The following is a 25,637-nucleotide window of genomic DNA, read 5'->3' on the forward strand; positions in this document are numbered from 1 at the left end:
AAAGCAATCTATGCGGACTGCACTGGTGCTTACCATTGACGTTACTAACTCAAGCGGATTACAAGATAACACATGGAAGGAAGGAATGGGTTGGGTGGTACAGTAGAAGCGGCCTCTCTTCCCTCTGCTTCACCTGGATTCAGATCTAACCCAGGTCTCTGATGCTGTGAGGCAGACCTGGTGGGTTGAAAGGCCTGTTTCCATGCTGTCTGACTCAATAAGACTGGGAGATCAACAACAAGAAATGGATCCGTTCCTGTCTGGTCCTAAAGGCCAGACTGTTCTGCTTGACTTGGCGTAGCAGTTTTCTACCTCACAGGAATCAGACATTTAAATCAATCAGACTCCTTTACATTTGCACTCAAATTCCCTAAAAGGCAACATACCGCATACCTTCCTGTACCTGCATGTTGAGTTTCATGTGTAGGAAGGAACTGCAGATGCTGGTTTACACTGAAGATCACTAAAGTAAACTAAACAACACAAATGAAACGCAACAAAGAGAGACACAAACTGCTGGAGTAACTCAGCGGGCCAGGCAGCATCTCCAGATAGAAGGATTAGATGATGTTTCAAGACAGAAGGGTCTCGACCCAAAACGTCACCCATTCCTTCTATGCTGCCTGTCCTGCTGATTTACTCCAGCATTTTGTGTCTCTCTTTGTTGCATTTCATTTGTTTTGTTTAGTTTACTTTAGTTTAATATCGTTTAGAGATATAGAGCGGAAACAGGCCCTTTGGCCCACCGAGTCTGCCCCGACCAGCAACCACCCTGTACACTACCACTATCCTACACACTAGGGACAACTTACAATGTTGAACAAAGCCAATTAACCTACAAACCCGCACGTCTTTGTAGTGTGGAAGGAAACGGGAGCACCCGGAGAAAACCCATTTGTTCATGGGGAGAACGTATAAGGTCTTACACACATAGGAACTCTTGTGCGGTTGTTCAGAGAGTCAAGTCAAGTCAAATTAAAAAGACACACAGAAAGACACATAATCTATAAAAACATATACTTCTCTAAAAATAAAAAAGAAAGTGCCTAAAACCCTATATATAAAGGGGAAAGTGAGAACATTGTAAATTGCACAAACCCTATATAAAAGTGTCGATTGCATTGTAAATTGCACAGGCCCAGGAGACAATATAATATGATATGCTATGAGGTAGGTCAGGACATCAGTTCATTTTGTTTTGGCCAAGAGTCTCACTGTGGCAGGGAAGAAGCTCTTAAAAAAGTGTGCTCTGTTTGTGGCGATGCTGTCCGCTCGTCTGTGCCTGAGGTTGTATGTGCAGTTTTTGTGTTTGAGCAGGGAGTGAGCTGGATGTAGTGTGTCTCTGATGATTCTCTCTGCCCTTTTTTGACAGCGCTGTGTGTAGATTGTGTCCATGGAGGGGAGTTCCGTTCTGATAATCCTCTCTGCAGTCTTTATGACTCTTTGCAGAGCCTTCCTCTCTGTCTGTGTGGTGTTTCCATACCACACCGTGATGCCTGTGGTGAGGATGCTCTCTATCAGTCCTTTGTAGACCTGGGTGAGAGGGCGACAGTGCAGACCAGCTTTTCTGAGCAGCCTGATGAAGTACAGTCTCTGCTGGGCTTTTTTCACTGTGGCAGCAGTGTTCAAAGTCCAGTTCAGATCTGATGTTACTTGTAATCCCAGATATCTGTAACTGTCAGCCCTCTCCACCACAGTCCCCTTGATGATAAGGGGCTGCAGGGGGGGTGGATTTTTCTGAAGTCCATTATTATTTCTCTTGCCTTGTCTGTGTTGAGGCTTAGGTCGTTCACCTCACCATAGGCAAGAATGTCGTTCACCAGACTCCTGTAGCCCGACTAGTCCCCCCCCCTTGATGAGGCCCAGGATGGTGGTATCATCCGCATACTTAATAATGATGGTATTTTCCTGGGTGGAGACACAGTCGTGTGTGTACAGGGTGAAAAGTTTGGGACTGAGACAGCAGCCTTGTGGTGATCCTGTGCTGACGGTGAGCTCTGCAGACACCCTCCTTCCCATCCTCACCACCTGTGGTCTTTCAGTCAGGAAATCCAAGATCCAGTTGCAGGTGGGAGATTACCCATAGTCAGGATTGAACCTGGATCTCTGGCTCTGCAAGCCAGCAACTCTACCGCTGTGCCATCATGTCGCCCTTTATATTTTATTTATAAGAATGCCTAAGTATAAGTCCCTCTGAGCACAAGCACCTTACAATCCCTCAACATTTCACAAAAAACATTCTGCTTTTCTTTTCTTTTCTACTATAGTGGCTGATCGCAAACCTCCCATATTGTCTCCCATCTCCGTGCCCATGCACATTCATTGAACCTATGCATATCCCCCTTTGTACCCTCCTTCCAACTCATACTGCCACCCAGTTTTGCATCAACTGGATATACTACATTTGGTCTTCCCATCCAAATCATTGCTATAGATTGTAGACGTTGGGATGCCCACACAATCCCACTGGCCCAATCCCACCATTTACTGCTTCCCACTTCCTCCAATTCATGCCATTATGTTATCCTAACGTCTCGTCCTCCAGCTTAATAATTTCTCGTTTGTGCTTTACAAATGTCTTCTGAACGTCCAAACCCGTCCCATCTACTTGTTTCCTTCTCTAAAAATACTTACAGATTTGTCAACCACATTAGTCTCTCATGAATCTGTTTCCATTGCAGAAAATCCCAATTTGCAAACCAGTTGCTATTTATTCTCAATGTATAAAGTCCCAACAGGACTAGCCCTCTTCCTGTTCTGAACCAATGCCTACAATTCATGCCAAAATATTTTCACATACATTCTCATTGAGCACAATTCCCCCCCAAACAAAACCCCATTCATTCCCATTAGAGCGGACCCCTTGATTACAATGTCCCTATTTTCTAAAATTAAACATTTAGCATTCCACTGTCATTTAGCATTCCATTCCACTAATGTAGCTAAAGCATAGCAGTGTGTGTTGTGAGGCTGACTGGAGGTTTTTGAGCATTTTCCAGGATTTTGGTTTGGACTGAGTTTCTGTGCAACTGAATGGACCTAGGCAACAGAGTTAAAGATTATTTTTATCAAGGGTTATGGATATACTGAGCCAAGTGTATCCTGATTAAGCATAACATTCTTGGCAAGCTAGTTACAGTTTTATCAAGATTCAGCAATTCTGAATCCAGTTGTGACTTTCCATTTGTATTCTGTTAAATTCACTAAAAGGCAGAGGTCCAATGATTCCTATTACTTAAGCAGTTTGCCAAAGTTATGTAAATATAATGTGACATGGAATACAGAGAAATGTGAGATGTTGTATTTTGGGAAGTCTAACATAGGCAGGACCTACACAATGAATGGTTGGCCTCTGGGAATGTTGTATAGCAGAGGGATCTAGGAGTGCAGGTGCATGGTTCCTTGAAGGTGAAGTCGCAGGTAGATAGGGTGGCCAAAAAGGCTTTTGGCACATTGTCATCAGTCAGATTATTTTCAATGCAACATAGAGTCATAGAATGATACGTGAAACAGGCCCTTCAGCCCAACTTGCCTCATGTCTCATGTCTCAGCCATACTAGTCCCACCTGCCCACGTTTGGTACATATCCCTCCAAACCTGCCCTGTCCATGTACCTGTCTAACTGTTTCTAAAACGTTGGGATAGTCTCAGCCTCAACGACCTCCTCTACCTGATCTTATGACGCACGCGATACTTTGTTGAAAGTGAATGCCATTAAAATGAACTTTGTCTCCTTGTCTTACTTTCCCCAGGTAGTGTTGACTCTTTGTGTGGGAAGGAACTGCAGAGACTGGTTTACACCAAAGATACACACAAAATGCTGGAGTAACTCAGCGTGACAGGCGACATCTCTGGAGAGAAGGAATGGGTGAGGTTTCAAGGAATGGGTGAGTTTCCCTCTCCCGGGATTCTAAGTTGCATTGAAAATACTCTGACTGATGACAATGTGCCAAAAGCCTCTAGTTTCTTTCTCCTGGGAGAGGGAAACTAGAGAGGAAACTGAAGAAGGGTCTCGAGCCGAAACGTTACCCATTCCTTCTCTCCAGAGGGTTTAGTATTTGTTGCTCCTGTCCACCTTTTTTGATGCTGAGTCCCTGCATTCATCTTAACTATTCGTGGAAACAAGGAACTGCACATGCTGGTTTACACAAAACGGCACAAAGTGCTGGAGTAACTCAGTGGGACAGGCAGCATATCTGGAGAATATGAATTGGTGACATTTCGGGTCCGGATTCTTCTTCAGACACTAGTACTTTGTGTCCTTATCGATTCCTCTAGTTACCCCATTTAAGTGAGAAGCCATGGACCTGATCTCTGACTGATGACAATGTGCCAAAAGCCTCTAGTACACAGCTGTGTACATAGAACATAGAACTTGTGTCAGAGGTTATGGGGAGAAGGCAAGAGAATGGGGAGCGATAGGTCAGCCATGATTGAATGGCGGAGTAGTCTTGATGGGCTGAATGGCCTAATTCTACTCCTATTCTTTATGACCTTATGAACTGTTCAACACGAGAATAGGCTATTCTGCCCATAATGGCTGTGTTGAACATAACGCCACATTAAACTCTCCTTTCTCTCTCTCTCTTCCATCCTTTATTTCTCTCTCCCACCTCCCCCCCCCTCCCTCTCTCTCTCCCTCTCCCTCTCCCTCTCCCTCTCTCTCTCCCTCTCCCTCTCCCTCTCCCTCTCCCTCTCCCTCTCCCTCTCCCTCTCCCTCTCCCTCTCCCACTCCCTCTCCCTCTCTCCTAATCATATCTTCCTCCACCAACAACCCCGTCAGCACATTCCTGACACTCATCATTCCACGTACAAACCACCCCCGCATATCTCCTTCAAACTTTGACCCTGTCACATTAAACTGCAATATTAATTATGGGACATTCACGGAGGATGGTGGCAGATCATATCGACAAGAAGAATTCTTCTTTTCTGATCTAGAGTTCTGAGCTCAGGAGGATGAGGGGTGATCTTATAGAGGTGTATAAAATCATGCGAGGAATAGATCGGGTAGGCACACAGAGTCTTTTTCCCAGAGTAGGGGAATCGAGAAGCAGAGGACATGGGTTTAAGATGAAGGGGAAATGATTTAAAAGGAATTTGAAGGGTAACTTTTTCACACAAAGGGTGGTGGGTATATGGAATGAGCTGCCAGAGGAGGTAGTTGAGCCAGGGACCATGGCAACATTTAAGAAACAATTGGACAGGTACGTGGACAGGACAAGTTTGGAGGGCTAGAGGCTAAACGTGGGCAGGTGGGACTAGTGTAGACGGGACATGTTGGTCGGTGTGGGCAAGTTGAGCCGAAGGGCTTGTTTCCATACTCTATGACTTTATGAATGACCAGTTTTGGCTTTTGGTGGCCCATTGCCAGCAAGAAGGGCACAGATAAGGTTTACCAGAATGTTGCCTGGATTAGAGAGTATTGGCTATACACAGAGGTTGGACAAACTCATGTTGTTTTCTCAGCAACATCGGAGATTGAGGGGAGACCATGTAGAAGAATATAAAATGATAACAGACATAGGTAGGGTAGACAGTCCAGAGGGGAAAAGATCAGTGGGCACAGCTTTAAGGTGAGAGGGGATAGTTTATAGGAGAGGCAGCATCTCTGGAGAATAGGAATAGGGGACATTTCAGGTCGAGACCTTTCTTCAGACTGACAAGGGAGAGGGAGTCGAGAGATATGGAAGAGTACGGTGTGAAGGAAACGATAATAAGGAAATGTAGAATGGTTCATTGTTCGCTGAGGGCAAGGTGACGATGTGGCACACAGTCAGTAATATTTAATCAGGAGGACAGTGGAACTAGTTGGAGAACTAGGGTGGGGGAGGGATGGAGAGAGAGAGAGAAAGCAAGATAGAGAAATCAATATTGATACCACTGGTGTGTAAGCTGCCCAAGCGAAATATGAGGTGCTGTTCCTCCAATTTGTGCTGGGCCTTCGACAATAGACAATAGACAATAGACGCAGGAGTAGGCCATTCGGCCCTTCGAGCCAGCACTGCCATTCAATGTGATCATGGCTGATCATCCACAGTCAGTACCCGTTCCTGCTTTCTCCCCATATCCCAGAACTCCGCTATCTTTAAGACCCCTATCTAGCTCTCCCTTGAAAGTATCCAGAGAATCGTCCTCCAACGTCCTCTGAGGCAAAGAATTTCACAGACTCACAACTCCCTGTGTGAAAAAGTGTTTCCTTGTCTCCGTTCTAAATGGCTTACCCCTTATTCTTAAACTGAGGCCCCTGGTTCTAGACTCCCCCAACATCGGGAACATGTTTCCTGCCTCTAGCGTGTCCAAACCCCTTAATAATCTTATATGTTTCAATAAGATCCCCTCTCATCATTCTAAATTCCGGACTATACAGGCCCAGCCGCTCTATTCTCTCAGCGTATGACAGTTCTGCCATCTCGGGAATTAACCTTGTAAACCTACAGTGCACTCCCTCAATAGCAAGAATGTCCTTCCTCAAATTAGGGGACCAAAACTGCACACAATACTCCAGGTGTGGTCTCACTAGGGCCCTGTACATCTGCAGCAGGACCTCTTTGCTCCTATACTCGACTCCTCTTGTTATGAAGGCCAACATGCCATTCGCTTTCTTCACTACCTGCTGTACCTGCATGCTTACTTTCATTGACTGATGAACAAGGACCTCCAGATCCCATTGTGCTTCCTCTTTTCCCAACTTGACACCATTTAGATAATAATCTGCCTTCCTGTTTTTGCTACCAAAGTGTATAACGTCACATTTATCCACATTAAACTGCATCTGCCATGCATCTGCCCACTCACCCAACCTGTCCAAGTCACCCTGCATTCTCATAACATCCTCCTCACATTTCACACTGCCACCCAGCTTTGTGTCACCTGCAAATTTGCTAATGTTACTTGTAATCCCTTCATCTAACTCATTAATATATATTGCAAATATATATTGACATTGGAGGAGGCCCAGGACAGGGAAATGTGGTTGGGGCAGGTGAAGTGTGCAGGAATGGAAGGTAGACACAAAATGCTGCAGTAACTCAGTGGGACAGGCAGCATCTCTGGAGAGGAGGAATGGGTGACGTTTAGGGTCGAGACCCTTCTTCAGACAGAGTCAGAGCTCAGACAGACATAGTCTGAAGCATGGTCTTGACCCAAAACATCACCCATTCCTTCTCCCGAGAGATGCTGCCTGTCCCGCTGAGTTACTCCAGCATTTTTTGTCTACCTAGGGCAGATGAAGAGTAGCCTTGACTTTGTTGAATGGCAGATCAGGCTTTTCCTTATCATCATCTACTTTGATCTGTCGTTTTCACACCTTACCCTTCGATATCTCTAGACTCCCTCTCCCCGTCTCTCAGTCTGAAGAAGGGTCTTGACCCAAAACATCACCCATTCCTTCTCCCCAGAGATGCTACCCGTCGCGCTGAGTTCCTCCAGCTTTTTGCGTTTATCTCCAATGTTGATATTGATGTTGTCATCAGGTTGCTACAAACTATAATTTGTAGAGAATTAATGACAAATATCAATATCAGAGCCTAACGTTACTTTAGACTTTAGAGATACAGTGCGGAAACAGGCCCTTCGGCCCACCGAGTCCGTGCTAACCAGTGACCACCCCATACACTAGTACAATCCTACACACTAGGGACAATTTCCAATTTTTACTGAAGTCAATTAATCTACAAACCTGTACGTCAGCGCCTCTACTTCCTGAGAAGATTACGGAGAGTCGGATTGTCAAGGAAGACTCTCTCTAACTTCTGCAGGTGCACAGTCGAGAGCATGCTGACCGGTTGCATCGTGGCTTGGTTCGGCAATTTGAGCGCCCTGGAGAGGAAAAGACTACAAAAAGTAGTAAACACTGCCCAGTCCATCATCGGCTCTGACCTTCCTTCCATCGAGGGGATTTATCGCAGTCGCTGCCTCAAAAAGGCTGGCAGTATCATCAAGGACCCACACCATCCTGGCCACACACTCATCTCCCTGCTACCTTCAGGTAGAAGGTACAGGAGCCTGAAGACTGCAACAACCAGGTTCAGGAATAGCTACTTCCCCTCAGCCATCAGGCTATTAAACCTGGCTCGGACAAAACTCTGATTATTACCAACCACTTTCTGTTATTTGCACTATGAGTTTATTTATTCATGTGTGTATATATTTATATCATGGTACATGGACACATTTATCTGTTTTGTAGTAAATGCCTACTATTTTCTGTGTGCTTAAGCAAAGCAAGAATTTCATTGTCCTATACAGGGACACATGACAATAAACTCACTTGAACTTGAACTTGTCTTTGGAATGTGGGAGAAAACTGGAACATCCAGGGAAAACCCACGCAGGTCCAGTGCAAACTCTGTACAGACAGCAACCATAGTCAGGATTGCACCCAGGTCTTTGGCGCTGTAAGGCAGCAACTCTACCGCTGCGCCACCGTGCCACCCTTGCTGATGCACAATGCAACAATGCGATGGATGCTCCAGAGAGTAAGGAACTGGTGCACGGTGCAGACAGCTGTTTGCATGTGCTGCACACAATGGGGAACACATGTGTGGTGCTTGAGGACAGGCAGGTGATGACAGAGCAGCAGACCGTGCAACCAGCCTGCTGCTGAAACCAGGCCGGCCAGAAGGTTTCATTGCCGGATCTGCGTGTAGGTAGAACACGAGCTCTGCTTATAATCACATCCCCAGCCCCTCATTAACAGCAGAACATGAGAATATCACCGTCTCCAGAGTCGCCGTCAGCTGCTAAGGATTGAAAAAATCTCCGTAAACGGAATGAATCACCCTTCCTTAATGTCAATTTCAAGGCAATGAAAAGAGATTTCCACTTGAGAATCTTTTGACCCATGGTCACATTTAGTCTGATTACGCTGTTCCCTTGATGCCTTGGGTTTGTGAAACTGTTGTCTAAATACAATTGTTATAATTTTCATTATTAGCACAGGGGAGGGTTGGGGGGGAGGGGGGGGGACAGTGACACAGCAGTACAGTTGCTGCCTTACAGCACCAAAGACCCTATTTCAACCCTGACATCGGGTGCTGTCTGTGTGGAGTTTGCACATTCTCCCGGTGACTGCACGGCTTTTCTCCGAGTGCTCTGGTTTCCTCCCACACTCCAAAGACGTGCAGGTTTGTAGGTTGTGTCGACTGGAGGTGCATATCTGTTTGGATAGATACAAAATGCTGGAGTAAGTCAGCGGGTCTGGCAACATCTCTGGAGAAAAGGATGGGTGACGTTTCGGGTCAGGTCCGAAGAAGGGTCCAGACCCGAAACGCCACCTATCCTTTTTCTCCAGAGATGTTGCCTGACCCACTGAGCTACACTTTGTGTCTATCCCAGGTTTGTAGATCAATTGGCTTCTGTAAAATTCCCAGAGAGTGTAGGATGTGAAAGTGGGATTGTGTCTGGGTAATTGTTGGAGAGTGCAGATTTGGTGTTCCGAAAGGCCCGTTAGCACGCTGTTAGTCTAAATTAAACACAGAGCATTATGGAGCAGCAAAATAATCAACCTATGTTGTTTACACACTTTCTACGGACTCTGGGGACTGCCTGATACAATGCTCTGTTCAGATTCATTATGAAAACATTCAAGTGAAGAATATTGTCAGTGGTTTTCACAAAACTTAGAAGGTAGACAAAAATGTTGGATAAACTCAACGGGTGAGGCAGCATCTATGGAGGGAAGGAAATAGGCAACGTTTCGGGCCGAAACCCTTCTTCAGACTGATGTAGGGTGGGGGGGGGGGGAAGAAGAAAGGAAGAGGAGGAGCCAGTGGGCTGACGGAGAGCTGAGAAAGGGGTGGAGAAAGTAAGGGTTATCTGAAATTAGAGAAGTCAATGAACTGCAGATGCTGGTTTGCACTGAAGATAGACACAAAATGGTGGAATAACTCCACCCATTCCTGCTCTCCAGGCAGCATCACTGGAGAGCAGGAATGGGCGATGTTTCTGATCGAGACCTTTCTTTAGTCTGAGTTATGGGAGAGGGAGACAAGGGTAAGGTGCAAAAACAAGACATCAAATGGGCTAAAGCTCAAGGAAAATGTCGAATCAATAATTGTATGTTAGGGTAAGATGGGAGCGAAGCATATAAGCATGGTCAGGAAAACTAGGATGGGGACGGATGGAGAGAGAGGGAAAGGAAGGGCTGCTTGAAGTGAGAGGTCAATATTCATACCGCCGGGGTGTAAGTTGCCCAAGTGAAGTATGAGATGCTGTTCCTCCAATTTGCATTGGGCCTCACTTAATTAGCTTAATTAGAATGTTAGTTACATGCCTGAATGAGAACTGAGGAGGTCTGGATCTCACCTGCTCTTTAAAATAGCACATGGCCCATTGCCAAACATGGTACATGTGAAGGTTTGTGAATTCCAGATGCATTTCTGTGCTTCAGCTGGGCTGCTACAATGTGGCTGAAGCTGATGAATTAGTTTAGAGATACAGTGCAGAAGCAGGCCCTTCGGCCCACCGAGTCTGTGCCAACCAGCGATCCCCGCACACCACCACTATCCTACGCGGGAAAATTTACAATTTTACTGGTCAATTAAGCTACAAACCTGTAGGTCTTTGGAGTGTAGGGCCTAGACTTAGAGATACCAGGCATCATACCACGCATCTTACCAGGCATCATTTAATAACACAGCCATTTTTCCCTTAATAACCACTAGAACATTCCTCCACAAATGAAATCTTTCACCACTCTGGCAGTAAGGATTTCACATGCGAGTTGAGGTATGAACTGACTAATAAGTCAGTGTGCCAAGCAACAACTGTGGAGCAAAGTGGACAGACAACATATAAACTCGGGAGATAGTCACAAAATGCTGGAGTAACTCAGCGGGACAGGCAGCATCTTTGGAGAGAGGAATGGGTGACGTTTCGGATGTTCTTCAGTCTGAAGAAGGGCCTCGACCCAAAACGTCACCCATTTCTTCTCTCCAGAGATGCTGCCTGTCCTGCTGAGTTACTCCACCATTTTGTGTCTATCTTCGGTTTAAACCAGCATCTGCAGTTCCTTCCTACACATATCAACTTGGGGCCCTTCTTCAGACTGATATTTCAACATAGCTAGATAATTCCAGAGCCACTTTCCAACAATTTACCTTACTTTAGACTTTAGTGTGGAAACAGGCCCTTCGGCCCAGCGAGTCTGCACTGACCAGTGATCCCCAAACACCAGCAAAATCCTACATACTGGGGACAATTGTGTTTGGGATGTGGGAGGAAACCAGAGGAGCTGGAGGAGAACATAGAAATATAGAAAATAGGTGCAGGAGGAGGCCATTCGGCCCTTCGAGCCTGCACCGCCATTCAATATGATCATGGCTGATCATCCAATTCAGTATCCTGGACCTGCCTTCTCTCCATATCCCCTGATCCCTTTAGCCTGTATCCCTTTAGCCTGCATCTAGCCTGTCCAACCCCTTAAGAATTTTGTAAGTTTCTATAAGATCCCCCCTCAATCTTCTAAATTCTAACGAGTACAAGCCGAGTCTATCCAGTCTTTCTTCATATAAAAGGCCTGACATCCCAGGAATCAGTCTCGTGAACCTTCTCTGTACTCCCTCTATGGCAAAAATATATTTCCTCAGATTTGGAGACCAAAACTGTACACAATACTCCAGGTGTGGTCTCACCAAGACCCAGTACAACTGCAGTAGAACCTCCCTGCTCCTATACTCAAACACTTTGGCTATGAATGCTAACATACCATTCACTTTCTTCACTGCCTGCTGCACCTGCATGCCTACTTTCAATGACTGGTGTACCATGACACCCAGGTCTCGTTGCATCTCCCCTTTTCCTAATCGGTCTCCATTTATATAATAGTCTACTTTCCTGTTTTTGCCACCCCTTTGCTCTATCTAATGTACTTGTGTTTGAATTGCTTCTAACATACAAGCTCTCCTCCTGCAAGGTATAGGCAGCTCCCAAAGTCAGAATAGAACCGGGTCCTTGATGTTGTAAGGCAGCATCTCTCCCATGGCGCCATTGTACCTCATGAATATGTTGGAATATTTTTGAAAGGTTTACAATAGATTTGAGAGTTCACGATATGAAAGATAACTTGGATAAGATAGAGTCCTGTTCGATTCACCTCTAGCCCATTGAGTCTAAGGAAATGGTGCACTACAATGCTGAGAACTGTATTCTGCACTCTGTATCTTCCCCTTTGCTCTACCTAATGTACTTGTGTTTGAACTGATTCTATCTATCTGATCAGTTTGGATAGCATGCAAACCAATGTTTTGCACAGTACCTTGGTATATGGGACAATAATAAACCTAAACCTAACTGAATCTGTATTCAGTGATGCCGCATCACAAATTAGTTAGTCTAAATGCAGTATGTAGGAAGGAACTGCAGATGCCTATGGTCCTAGACTCTCCCACCAGTGGAAACATCCTCTCCACATCCACTCTTCACTATTCACCCATCACATTAACTATTGGACTTACTAAACAGTCCATGAGTTATAAGGTCATAAGTGATAGGAGTAGAATTAGCCCATCAAGTCTACTCCGCCATTCAATCATGGCTGATCTATCTCTCCCTCCTCACCCCATTCTCCTGCCTTCTCCCCATAACCTCCGACACCTGTACTGATCAAGAATCTATCTATCTCTGCCTTATCCACTGACTTGGCCTCCACAGCGTTCTGTGGCAAAGAATTCCACAGATTCACCACCCTCTGACTAAAGACATTTCTCCTCATCTCCTCATCTCCTTCCTAAAAGAATGTCCTTTAATAATGAGGCTATGATCTCTAGTCCTAGACTCTTGCACTAGTGGAAATATCCTCTCCACATCTATCCTATCCAAGCCTTTCACTATTCTGTATGTTTCAATGAGGTCCACCCTCATTCTTCTAAACTCCAGCGAGTACAGGCCCAGTGTCAACAAACGCTCGTCATAGGTTAAAGTAGTAATTCCTGGGATCATTCTTGTAAACCTCCTCTAGACCCTCTCCAGAGCCAGCACATCCTTCCTCAGACATGGTGCCCAAAATTGCTCACAATATCCAAATGCAGCCTGACCAGCGCCTTATAGACCCTCAACGAGACATCCCTGTTTTTGTATCCAAGCCCTCTTGAAATAAATGCTAGCATTGAGTTTGCTTTCTTTACTACCGATTCGACATGCAGATTACCTTTTTGGGCTGAAGGGCTTGTTTCCATGCTGTGTCTTACAATTCAATGTTTCTTGAACGTTGCAGCAAAGTAAGGAAAATGATCCATGTTGATGACTTCTTCTGGTACTGATGATGCATCAGACAAATGAAACCATGGTTACAGTGGACGATGATGCAAGTGCACAGTCCAACCTCCCAACAGATGAGGCCTCCACTGGGAATGAGTGCCAACTTTGCTCTTTGTTCATGACTTACGCATAAAAGGCAGACGCAAGTGGGTCCAATTCTGAAGCAACATTATTTTGGTCACGTTGTATGGGAGATAAATATTGGGCAGTGTAGAGAGATCATTCGATTGCCTTCAGTTCAAATATTGTGTGGATCGTTGTGGAGGAAGTAACTGCGGATGACGGTTTAAACCGTAGATAGACACAAAGTGCTGAAGTAACTCAGCGGGTCAGACAGCATCTCTGGAGAAAATGGATAGGTGATGTTTCAGGTCGAGACCCTTCTTCAGACTGAGAGTCAGAGGAAAGGGAAACGAGATATAGACGGTGACAATGGCCTGATTCCTTTATCAATGTTATCTTTTTAGCAGATCTTTCATTCATTGTTCTATACCTCTCCACATCACCGTCTATATCTCTCGTTTCCCTTTCCCCTGACTCTCAGTGTGAAGAAGAGCTCATCCCGAAACGTCACCCATTCCTTCTCTGCAGAGATGCTGCCTGTCCCACTGAGTTACTCCAGCATTTTGTGTCTATCTCCGATGGTCAATGTGATGGGTGCTGTTGGAGGCCACTATAATAGCTGGAGCAATTGCATCTATGCATTGGGATCTATGCTTCTCCAGCATTTCCACCACCGTCAACGTGATCCCACTGCACCACTGTGCAGAGGTTTCAGCATGTTCCATCACATCCACTTTATACCTCATGCCTGAGAGCAGCCATCTTGATCAGGAAGGTTTGAGCAGAACCTTCTCCTGGTGTTAGATGCAGCTCCGATTTAACGGGACTGTCCATCTAATGTATCTGACCACGTTCTTTCACCTTTTTACCTGGTCAGATACATCAGATGTTCTTTACTGAGAGTGTAAAACAAATTCTGCTGTGCTACACAGCAGTGTTTCTGAGTTGCAGTAAGGTTGCAGTGAGATTATGTCAAGCCCTCTGTGCATCTCATGTTCTGACTGTGCCGGTGCTGATTCACTGCCGGGGGTGAGGGGTGAAACACTAAACTGATTAGTGGCAACTTTCCGCAAAGTTAGTTCAAACATCAGGTGTGGGTTAACATCAGCGATGTGATTCAGCTTGGGTCTCGGAGGATTAATCACAACAAGCAGTTATTCTGGTGTCGAATTTTGAGCTGTGATCATGTCATTTCCCCAAATTGATCTGAACACGTAGATTCCTTGCAGCTGAGGCCTTTGTGGATTCGATAAAAAAGAATTTGGCTGGCGGACTGGTGATGGGAAGCAACGTTTAGGCTGCGGCCGAAATGGAAACTCTGTGTGTGCTTGTGCCTCTGCTGCCCGCTGATAAAGGGAAGGATCAGAGGGGAAGCCTGGGACACAGTTGTCACCTTACTGGGGGTTAATTAGAAAGGGCGCTGAGCTTCTGTGGTGAGCTGGCAACGGAAGCTGGGATCAGCTGTTTCCTTATCACCCCCAGGCAGATTGCCACAGAAAGTAGAAACTAATCATCGAGTGTTTACTACATGTTTAGCAAATTAAAACAGGAAACAGATGTTGCCTAATTAAAAGTAAAGAGGAATGACCATTCGTTCCACCCTATAACAGGGGTCACGGGGTCAAAGCTATCAAGTAGTCAGAGTAATGTATGGCTCGGTGAGAAAATGCTCAGGTTTCCCTCAGTGTAAACCCAAAGCCTTCCTCCCACCTCAGACCCCGGGTGAACTGGTCTGAGGTAAATCTGGTCTCCCAGCGTCTGTCTTCAGTAGGCATATGAGTTACCAGGCTGAATGTAAAGTCAAACGCAGCCTAGAACCCTGAGGACGGGCAGAAATTTAGTTCCACGTCACTGAAGCCCCTGGCCTTGAGGTTTCGAGCAACAGGTCCAGGGTTCACGGGTTCGGAGGTCACGACCTGCATTGACCTCACATCGCTGGTGGTCAGATGTCGAGTGTGGCTTCAGTATCCAGTGAACACAAGCCGCCCTCTCGAATGGTTTCAGGGCACCGAGGAGGCGGCTAGTGGAACTGGTGGTCTCCAACCCCCCTCAGGTGAGGCCCTGGATCAAGCCGTGCGTTAGGTTTGGGGGGGGGGGCTGACCGACGGGAAGAATTGTCCTGACCTGCACTGACCTATCCTGGAGCCAGTGTCACAATGTGTAGGAAGGAACTGCAGATGCTGGTTTAAACTGAAGATTTAATAGGGACCTGAGGGATAACCTTTTTACACAAAGGGTGGTGGGTGGATGGAATGAGATGCCAGAGGAGGCCGTGGAGGCAGGGACTATCACAATGTTTAAGAAACATTTAGACAGGTACATGGATAGCACAGTTTTAGAGAGATATGGGCCAAATGCAGGCAGGTGGAGCTAGTATGGATGGGACATGTTGGGCCGGAGGGCCTGTTTCCACACTGTATGTCTCTATGACTCTATTACATTGGAATCTGTCAGTCGTATTGTGCTTGGCACATGCAAGTTTCCTATGTATGCCATATACAGGACACCACGTTCCCGCAAAGGTTGTACTTAAAAACGCAGGCAGCTTGACGACTGCCTCACTTCTCTCTGTTCTCACTGGTGTGAAGCTCCATTGTTTTCTGAAGAAGTTTTTCGACCCAATGCGTCACTTATTCTGCATGGTAGCGCAGTTGTAGAATTGCTGCCTTAAGGGCCTGTCCCACGGGCATGCGACTCCATGCGGCAAGCGCGACCTAAAGGGCCGGTCCCACCAGCATGCGCCTGCATGCGGCAAGCGCGACCTAACGCGGTCGCTTGAGCCGTACGGCCTCGCGAGGCCGGTCCCACTTCGATCGCCGGAGCCGTATGGAGTTGTGCGGAGCTGATCCTGACATCGCGCGGGGCTCCGAAAAACCGTGTTAAAAAATTCCACGCGCCAACGGCCCGCCGCCGCCTCGACGCCGTACGTTACGCGCAAACTTCCCGCGGACTTCGCTCGCACTTCATGTCACTCACTTGGCCTCCGCGCAGCCCTCGCTTCTGGTTTGGTCGCGCTTGCCACATGCAGGCACATGCTGGTGGGACCAGCCCTTTAGGTCGCGCTTGCCGCATGGAGTTGCATGCCCGTGGGACAGGCCCTTTACAGTGCTTACAGCGCCAGAGACCCGGGTTCGATCCCGACCATGGGTGTTGTCTGTACGGAGTTTGTACGTTCTCCCAGTGACCGCGCGGGGTTTCTCCGAGACCTTCGGTTTCCTCCCACACTCCAAAGATGTACAAGTTTGCAGGTTTATTGGCTTGGTATAAATGTAATCAAAACTGTCCCTAGTGTAGGATAGTGTTAATGTGTGAGGATCGCTGGTCAGTGCGGACTTGGTGGGCCGAATGGCCTGTTTCTAAACTAAACTAAACTAAACTAAACTAAACTATTCCTTTTCTCCAGAGATGCTGCCTGACCCACTGAGTTACTCCAGCATTTTGTTTCCAACTTCGGTGCAAACCAGCATCTGCAATTCCTTCCTACACATCAATTATTTTCCTCCTTGCTCCAAGATTCCTCTGGTTTGGAAATAAATATTGAAATGACATAGATTCCGCTCAAACTAATGTGGAAGACAATCCCTTATCCTTATCCTTTATGGAAGGCACAGTAGCACAGCTGGCAGAGTTACTGCATCATAGAGCCAGAGACCCGGGTTCTAGCCTGACCTCAGGTGCTGTCTGTGTGGAGTCTTCCGTTCTCCCGCAAGGGTTTCCTCCGGGTGCTTTGCTTCCCTCCCACATCCTGCACCTATTTTCTATGTTAATTAGCTTCTGTAAATTGTCCCTAGTGTGTGGAGAGTGCTTGATACAAGACACAAGATACATTTATTTGTCACATGTAGCAGTTGGCACAGTGAAACATGATCACCATACAGCCATACAGTAAAATAAAGAACACAACACACGATAGAGTTCAACATAAAACATCCCCACACAGCAGCATCAAAAGTTTCCCACTGTGAGGGAAGTCACCAAAGTCAGTCATCTTCCTCTGTTGTTCTTAATGTTCACCCGTGGTCGGGGACTCCGGAGCCCTCCGCAGTCGCCGCTACGGGCCACCCGCCGTTCAAGCCCGCTCGCCGGGATGTTGGCACTCCGACGTCGGAACGGGAGGCCAACCTCAGCGGCTTGGACCTCCAAGTGAGAAAGTGGGATGAAGAAGGGTCTCGACCAGAAACGTCACCTATTCCTTTTCTCCAGAGACCTGCTGAGTTACCAGCTTTTACTGTCTCTCCGGTTTAAACCAGCACCTGCAGTTCCTTCCTGCACCTCTATACTTCTCTGGTTTACGACTATCTAAAGATCCTGATATCACTATGGCCAGAGGACGATTAGGATCTCAGGGTAACGAATCATTAACAATGTGACATATGGGTTATGTGGAAGATACAAAGTGATGGAGTAGCTCAGCAGGTCAGGCAGCATCTCTGGAGAACATGGACAGGTGACATTTCAGGTCAGGATCCTTCTTCAGTATTATGTGAACTATTGGTTCAATGGCTCGATGGTTCTTTATTGCCACGTACGCACAACACATTGAAATTCTTCTGCACAGTCGCCATATTTTGGTGCTGTTTACAAATAAAAAGAAACAGTCCACAGTCCAAGTCGGGTCCACATGCGGGAAGTACTGGAGTGCCCTGATCCAGGTAAGCACAGGTGAGCACAGGTGAGCCCAGGTAATAATAATAATAATAATAATGGATGGGATTTATATAGCGCCTTTCTAATACTCAAGGCGCTTTACATCGCATTATTCATTCACCCCTCAGTCACATTCGGTGGTGGTAAGCTACTTCTGTAGCCACAGCTGCCCTGGGGCAGACTGACGGAAGCGTGGCTGCCAATCTGCGCCTACAGCCCCTCCGACCACCACCAATCACTCACACACATTCACACACATTCACACACAGGCAAAGGTGGGTGAAGTGTCTTGCCCAAGGACACAAGGACAGTATGCAACTGGACAGGTAAGTCCAGGTGAGCTCCAGGTAAGCCCCAGGTAAGCCCCAGGTAAGCCCCAGGCTGCTGTAGGCCCGTGACCCAACGTCCCTCTCCTCGCCCGACTGCCTCTGTGTCCCAGGGGCACCTCCTGCAGCCGACCTTGAAGGTGCTGTTGGCAATGCCCCGGACCCTCTCCTACCGGCCCACTCCTCGCGTCCGTCGTCACCAGCGCCCCCCTCCTCCTCCACTCACCGGGGCTTCCGACCTTCCCCCAGCAGGCAGCGGCCCACCGGGGCCTTCTCCGCAGCGTGGCCGGGTCTATGTTCTCGTCGGCCACCGGGTCTGCCCTTGATCTCGGCACCTGACCTGTCGGATCCACTCTCGCATGGCCCACAATGGCTTACACCTCATGTCCCCCAAGTGCTCTGTATTTTGACAACATTGCTTCAAGTGGAACTCAGCTGAAAGTCCAGCCATCTCTATCCTCCAGTGATGGTGATTATACGTCAAGATGCAGAAACAGCTTGTAAATAGAATCATTTCGTTTGGAGACAAGAAACTGCAGATGCTGGAATCTTGAGCAAATAACCAGGTGCTGGAGGAACTCAGCAGTTCAGGCAGCATCTGTGGTGGGAATGTACAGACAATGTTTCAGTAAATAGGACATAGAACAGCGCAACACAGGAATGGGCCCTTTGGCCCACAATGTTTGCGCTGAATATGATGTCAAATTAATCCGATCTCATCTGCTTATAATATACTGGAGTCACCTATTCCTTCTCTCCAGAGATGCTGCCTGTCCCGCTGAGTTATTCCAGCATTTTGTATCTATCTTCGGTTTAAACCAGCATCTGTACTTCCTACACATTTAATCTGCCAAGAATTCAGGTTGGGGCACCTTCTCTAGATCTCTGCTTGGCCTGTTGAGTTTTTTCCCCAGCACTTTGATTTTTTGCTGAATAATTTTGTTTTGTAAGTTCGTTATTTCTGTTTTCTCGGGGGTCTCGCTGACTGATGGAATTTAAAAGGATGAGAGGGAATCTTATAGAAACATATAAAATTATTCAGGGATTGGACATGCTAGATGCAGGAAACATGTTCCCGATGTTGGGGAGTCCAGAACCAGGGGCCACAGTTTAAGAATAAGGGGTAGGCATTTGGAACTGGGGTGAGGAAAAACATTTTCACACAGTTGTGAATTTGTGGAATTCTCTGCCTCAGAAGGCAGTGGAGGCCGATTCACTGGATATATTCAAAGTGTGACGTTTCGGGTTGAGACATTTCTTCAGACTGAGAGTCAGGGGAGAGGGGGGACACAGAAATAAGGAAGGGCAAGGTGTGAAAATGAGACATCAAAAGAGATGTAGTTCATGGAGAATGTAGAATAGATCATTAGCGTGGATAAGGTGACAAAAAAGCAAGCAGATAAAAATTAATCAGACTGGTCCGAGAACAGGAAGGGAGAGGAATGGAGAGAGAGAGAAAACAAGGCGCAACACTTGAAGTTAGGGGACAGAATGCAAGGCTGTGGGGCAGTGGAAGGTGACCTTGCAGGTGGTGTTGTTCAATATTCCACTGGTAGACACTGGAGGAAATGAGCTGGCATGGGAAGAGGATATGAGTAGAAATGAATGCAAGGAAGTGATCGGTTTCCTATCCAGGTTTTGCACACTTCAAGTAACAACCCCCTGCTCGGAACGCTACACACAACAGCAGCAGCATTTAAGTCGCTCAGGGAACAGCACCAATACTTTCTCGGACAAGACTCAGGAGCAGCTTCTTCTCCTCTGTTATCAGGCTTCTGAGTGGTCGTTCCCTCTTCTCCCCTCTCCCATTGGGCAAAAGGTACAGAGGCTTGAAAGCACGTACCACTTTGGAACAGTTTCTTCCCCTCTGTTATCTGGATTTTGGATGGTTCTTCCATAAGCTAGAGTACTGTCTGATTCACCTCTACCCCATTGCGGACTTTGGACTTTATCTATGATGTGCTACAATGCTGAGAACCATATTCTGCCCTCTGTATCTTCCACTTTGCTCTATCTATTGTACTTGAGTTTGATGATGGGATTTATGCATGGGATATCTGATCTATTTGGATAGCATGCAAAGCAAAGCTTTTCACTGTACCTCCATACATGTGACAATAACAAACCTAATCCTAAACCTATTGCCAAAGACCTGTCAAACAAAAAATGGATCCAAACAAATTAATCATATAACTGTACGGAGTTTGTACCTTCTCCGTGACTGTGCGGGGTTTTCCTGGGTGCTCCGGTTTCCTCCACACACTCCAAAGATGTTTGGGTTTGTAGGTTAATTTGGCTTCTGTAAATTGTAAATTGTAAATTGTCCCTAGTGTGTAAGATAGTGCTAGTGTACAGAGATCAATAGACAATAGACGGCAGACAATAGGTGCAGGAGTTGGTCATTTGGCCCTTCGTGCCAGCACCGCCATTCAATGTGATCATGGCTGATCATCCCCAATCAGTACCCCGTTCCTGCGTTCTCCCCATATCCCCTGACGCTGCTATTTTTAAGAGCCCTATCTAGCTCTCTCTTGAAAGCATCCAGAGAACCTGCCTCCACCGCCCTCTGAGGCAGAGAATTCCCCAGACTCACCACTCTCTGTGTTTCCTCATCTCTGTTCTAAATGGCTTACTCCTTATTCTTAAACTGTGGCCCCTGGTTCTGGACTCCCCCAACATCAGGAACATGTTTCCTGCCTCTAGCGTGTCCAAGCCCTTAACAATCTTATATGTTTCAATGAGATATCCTCTCATCCTTCTAAACTCCGGAGTGTACAAGCCCAGCTGCTCTATTCTCTCAGCATATGACAGTCCCTCCATCCCGGGAATTAACCTTGTAAACCTACGCTGCACTCCCTCAATAGCAAGAATATCGCTGGTCATAAGGTCATAAGGTCATGTGATAGGAGTAGAATTAGGCCATTCCGCCTATCAAGTCTACTCAGCCATTCAATCATGGCTGATCTATCTCTACTTCCTAACCCCATTCTCCTGCCTTCTCCCCATAACCTTTGATACCTGTACTAATCAAACATCTATCTATCTCTGCCTTGAAAATGTCCACTGACTTGGCATCTACAGCATTCTTTGGCAAAGAATTCCACAGATTCACCACCCTCTGACTAAAGAAATTCCTCCTCATCCCCTTCCTTAAAGAACGTCCTTTAATTCTGAGGCTGACCTCTAGTTCCAGACTCTCCCACTAGTGGAAACATCCTCTCCACACCAACTCTATCCAAGCCTTTCACTATTCTGTACTTTTCAATGAGGTTCCCCCCCTCATTCTTCTGAACTCCAGCGAATACAGGCCCAGTGCTGACAAACGCTCATCATGGGTTAACCTATTCATTCCTGGTCGGTGCGGACTCAATGGGCTGAAGGGCCTGCTTCCGCACTGTATCAGTAAACTCAACTAAGTATACTTAAACTGGGTCAAGCTTGCACAAAGGTAACTTCAGAATGTAAGAACTATTAAGATATTGTTAGAACATATTTTGGAGTGTGTCTGCTTTTATTTCATGCTTTGTGGAGAGAATACAGTTAAAAAAAAAAATAAGAATGGCTAAATTCTATGAGTTAACACTAGACACTTTGTGGTGGAGAGGGGCACCAGATAATGCTGAGTGCAGCATTTATCAAAGGCATCATAAGCAACTCTATTTTTAAAGCAAAATATTTCTTCCCAGTGAAAAATGAGCCTCCCGCGGTGAAGCAGAGTTCTGTAGCTGGTGATTTACTGGGAACTTCACTGCACTGAGGTCCCTCGTATACAGACTGCAGGAGAGTGACCCTGCATCTGGCAGCGCTGATGGGAACCAGATGCCGGAGTGCAGCGCGTACGAGGCCGGGGCGAGCCAAGTTCTCAATGAGAAACCTTTCTCTCACACACAGAACATGCAACTCTGTCAGAAGCGGTCCATCTGCTCCCTGTTGCAACACCACCACCCCCACTTCTTCCCACTCCTACACCACTCATTCCATCTCTGCCGTTATTTGTTTCTTGATACAGCTTGTCTACTTAAAGCGGCCAGTGAATTATTATCCTTTATCTCTTTTGGTAACAATTACTATTTCCCCCAAACTTTACTCCAATTCCCTGATGCCTCCAGCAAACATCCAGACTGCGATGGATTAGAAGTTTCTCATGGGCTTGTCAGCCGTTTTCTTAACACACTGTGTGTTCGTCTGGGAATTAAAAAAAAACAAAATTAGTGATTACCATTTTAATTTTTTGAGCATCTCATATATTTGAGAACTACATTGTGCACCACAAGAGTTGACACGGAAACAGCTTCTTCCCCTCTGGTCTGAACGGTCTTTCCATAAGTTTCACCTCTACCTCATCGCAGACGTTGGCCTGTCCCACTTTCAAGACCTAATTCACGACCTTTTTGACATGGACATTTTTCATCATTCTAGAAAAACGTCCCGACCTACTTGATGCCACAACTAGCATCACGACCTACCTACGACCTACCTACGACCTTGTGACGAGCGTGCTGGGAGTATGAGTCAAGGGCAAACTTGGCAGAGGTCGTGAATTAGGTCGTGAAAGTGGGACAGGCCGTTAACTGCAGCGCGTTAAAGCTGGGGTTTAAAGTGGGATGGGCAAGATTGGATAGGAGCATGGCACCTTATTCACTCTGAGGATCATGGGCATATGAGGTAGAGGAGGTAGTTGAGGCAGGTACTTGCACAGCACATTTAAACAACATTTGGGCAGGTACATGAACAGAAAATGTTTACATGGATATCATGTCAAAAACAGGCGGCACTGTGGCGCAGCGGCAGAGTTGCTGCCTCACAGCGCCAGAGACCTGGCTTCAAACCTGACCACGACGCGCTCTCTGTACGGAGTTTGTGCGTTCTTCCCGTGACCGCATGGTTTTTCTCTGGTTTCCTCCCACACTCCAAAGATATACAGGTTTGTAGGTTAATTGGCCTGGTGTAAAATGTAAAAAGTGTGTAGGATAGTGTTAATGTGTGGGGGTCACCGGTCGGTGGGGACTCGGTGGGCCGAAGGGTCTGTTTCAGCGCTGTATCTCTAAACATAGATGAGATTAGTTTAGATGGAGTATTGTGGCTGGCATGGACGAGTCGGGCCAGAAGAACTGTTTCCCTGCTGTGTGAATATACTGTATGACTCTATGACTAATTATATTCAATGGTTCGATTGTATTCTTGTCTCATGTACCCAGCTACAGTGAAATTATTTTTTGCATACAGTTTAGTTAAAGTATTACTACACATCACCACAATCTGAGATTAAATACAAGTGTATAGGATTAGTACACTTCGACAGTACACAAGATTCACCAGGTTTTGGCGCCATATTATGCAATCTATACCTTGACCCATTATCTGAAGGGTCTTGACCTGAAACGTCGTCTATTCCTTTTCTCCAGAGATGCTGCCTGATCCGCTGTGTTACTCCAGCTTTTTATGTCTATCTTCAGTTTAAAACAGCGTCTGCAGTTCCTTCCTACTCATCTCATCTGCTCCACTGCAAAATCTCCTCAAGGTATGATAACTTTGAAGAGGTTCTCCTCCTTTCTCCGACGAGGGTTCTGCAACACCCTCTCTCGATGCTCCCCCTTTGAGTCTGAAGAAGGGTCTCGACCTGAAACGTCGCCTATTCCTTTTCTTCAGAGATGCTGCCTGACCCGCTGCGTTACTCCAGCTTTTTGTGTCTAGCTTCAGTCTAAATCAGCATCTGCAGTTCCTTCCTGCCCATTGTATTTGAGTTTGGTGTGATAATATTTAAGGAGAGTGTTATCTGATTAGATTGGATAGAATGCAAAACAAAGCTTTTCACTGAGTCTCGGTACACGTGACGATAATAAACTTAAACCTATACTATTTTTTCAGTAAAGAACTTTACGACCAATTCCATTTGCAGTGAAATCATTTCAGGTGAATATATTGATAAACCCTCTCCTCAGGTCCCTGGGCTGGCACCTTATCAATCAGCATCAGGGTAAGCTACACCACTGGTTGTGTCTGTGAGTGGTCCAACCAGTCCTTGGGTTAGCCAGTAGGAGTTTGTGTAATGCAGCTCGGCACGGTGGTGGAACAGTAGATTTGCCTCCTTACAGCGCTAGAGACCCAGGTTCGACCCTGACTACGGGTGCTGTCTGTAAGGAGTTTGTACGTTCTCTCTGCGACCATGTGGATTTTCTCCGGATGCTCCGGTTTCCTGCCACACTCCAAAGACATACAAGCTTGTAGGTTAATTGGCTACGGTAAAATTTGTAAATTGTCCCTAGTGTGTAGGATAGTGCTGGTGTACGGCGCGCTCAGTGGGCAGAAAGGCCTGTTCCGCAATGTATCTCGAAAGTAAAGTAAAGTATAAAGTGAAATGGACTCTTCCATACCAGCTTAAGTTAGATAAGGCCTCAGTTGTAGCAGTGGTGTATTCTTAAGCAACATTCAATGTGATGCCACATAAGGTGTTGCAATGAAGGATGGAAATTTGAGGGCTATCTATCAATACAAAGAAATACAGATTGAAAATCTCTCAGTGGAGAGACCTCCTTAGCAAAGATCATTTTTGGCAGATTTATAATCATCGGGGCAGGGCTGACATTGCTGCATGGTGTCACTGTGAGAGATCAAATATTTTGTCCATGGTACCTTTAGCTTTCTCAAAGACAGACATGAAGTGCTGGAGTAACAAACACAACGGGTCAGGCAGCGTCTCTGGAGAAAAAGGATAGGTGACTCTTCTTCGGACAGAGTCAGGGGAGAGAGAGAGTCATAGAGATATGGAAGGGTAAGGTGTGAAAATCACAGATCAAAGCAGCTGTTGATAATGAAATGTAGAATGGTTCACTATGAGCTGAGGGGAAGGTGACAACGAGGCATACAATCATTAATATCAGAGGAGGGGGAGCCACCCTGGGGAACGGCTGCTAACCAGCAGCTGTCCGTTCAATTCACTTTTTTTAAATTAGTTTTTAGTGAATTTTGTCCTATGTTTGTTGGGGAATTTGACTTTTTTATGTGGGGGGGAAGGGGGAAACTATTTTCTAGGTCCCTACCTGGTCGGTGAGGCAGCTTTTTCCCCGGGCTGCACCGTCGACCCGTCCTTGCGGCCTACCAGCGGGAGTGGAGCGGCGTTTTCCTGGCGGGGACCGCCCAGCACCTTCAGCTTCGGTGGCGGCACAGCGCTGGAGCGCTATCGCGGAGCGGAGCGGGCGATGCCTTGCCTGGGTCGCCGCGCTGGAGCTCCGGTATGCTGAGACCGCCGTGATCAACACCGTCGAGCTGCGGGACTGTGGTGCGGCCAGCCGCGGGCGGCGGCGCCGACTTTAACATCGGGAGCCTCGGAGCACCAACCGA

At 46.6% G+C, this 25,637-nt stretch overlaps 1 long non-coding RNA gene across 1 annotated transcript; it reads left to right on the forward strand.

The window, feature by feature from the left end:
• The first annotated feature begins 7,084 nt into the window (after positions 1-7,084).
• LOC116991280 lies at positions 7,085-25,176 on the forward strand. Its single transcript, XR_004416732.1, has 3 exons — positions 7,085-7,104; positions 14,934-14,943; positions 25,049-25,176. It is a non-coding gene; the product is annotated as an uncharacterized LOC116991280 (long non-coding RNA).
• The last annotated feature ends 461 nt before the right edge of the window (positions 25,177-25,637 follow it).

Source organism: Amblyraja radiata, chromosome 33 (assembly GCF_010909765.2).
Source record: "Amblyraja radiata isolate CabotCenter1 chromosome 33, sAmbRad1.1.pri, whole genome shotgun sequence".
Lineage (NCBI taxonomy): Eukaryota > Metazoa > Chordata > Chondrichthyes > Rajiformes > Rajidae > Amblyraja > Amblyraja radiata.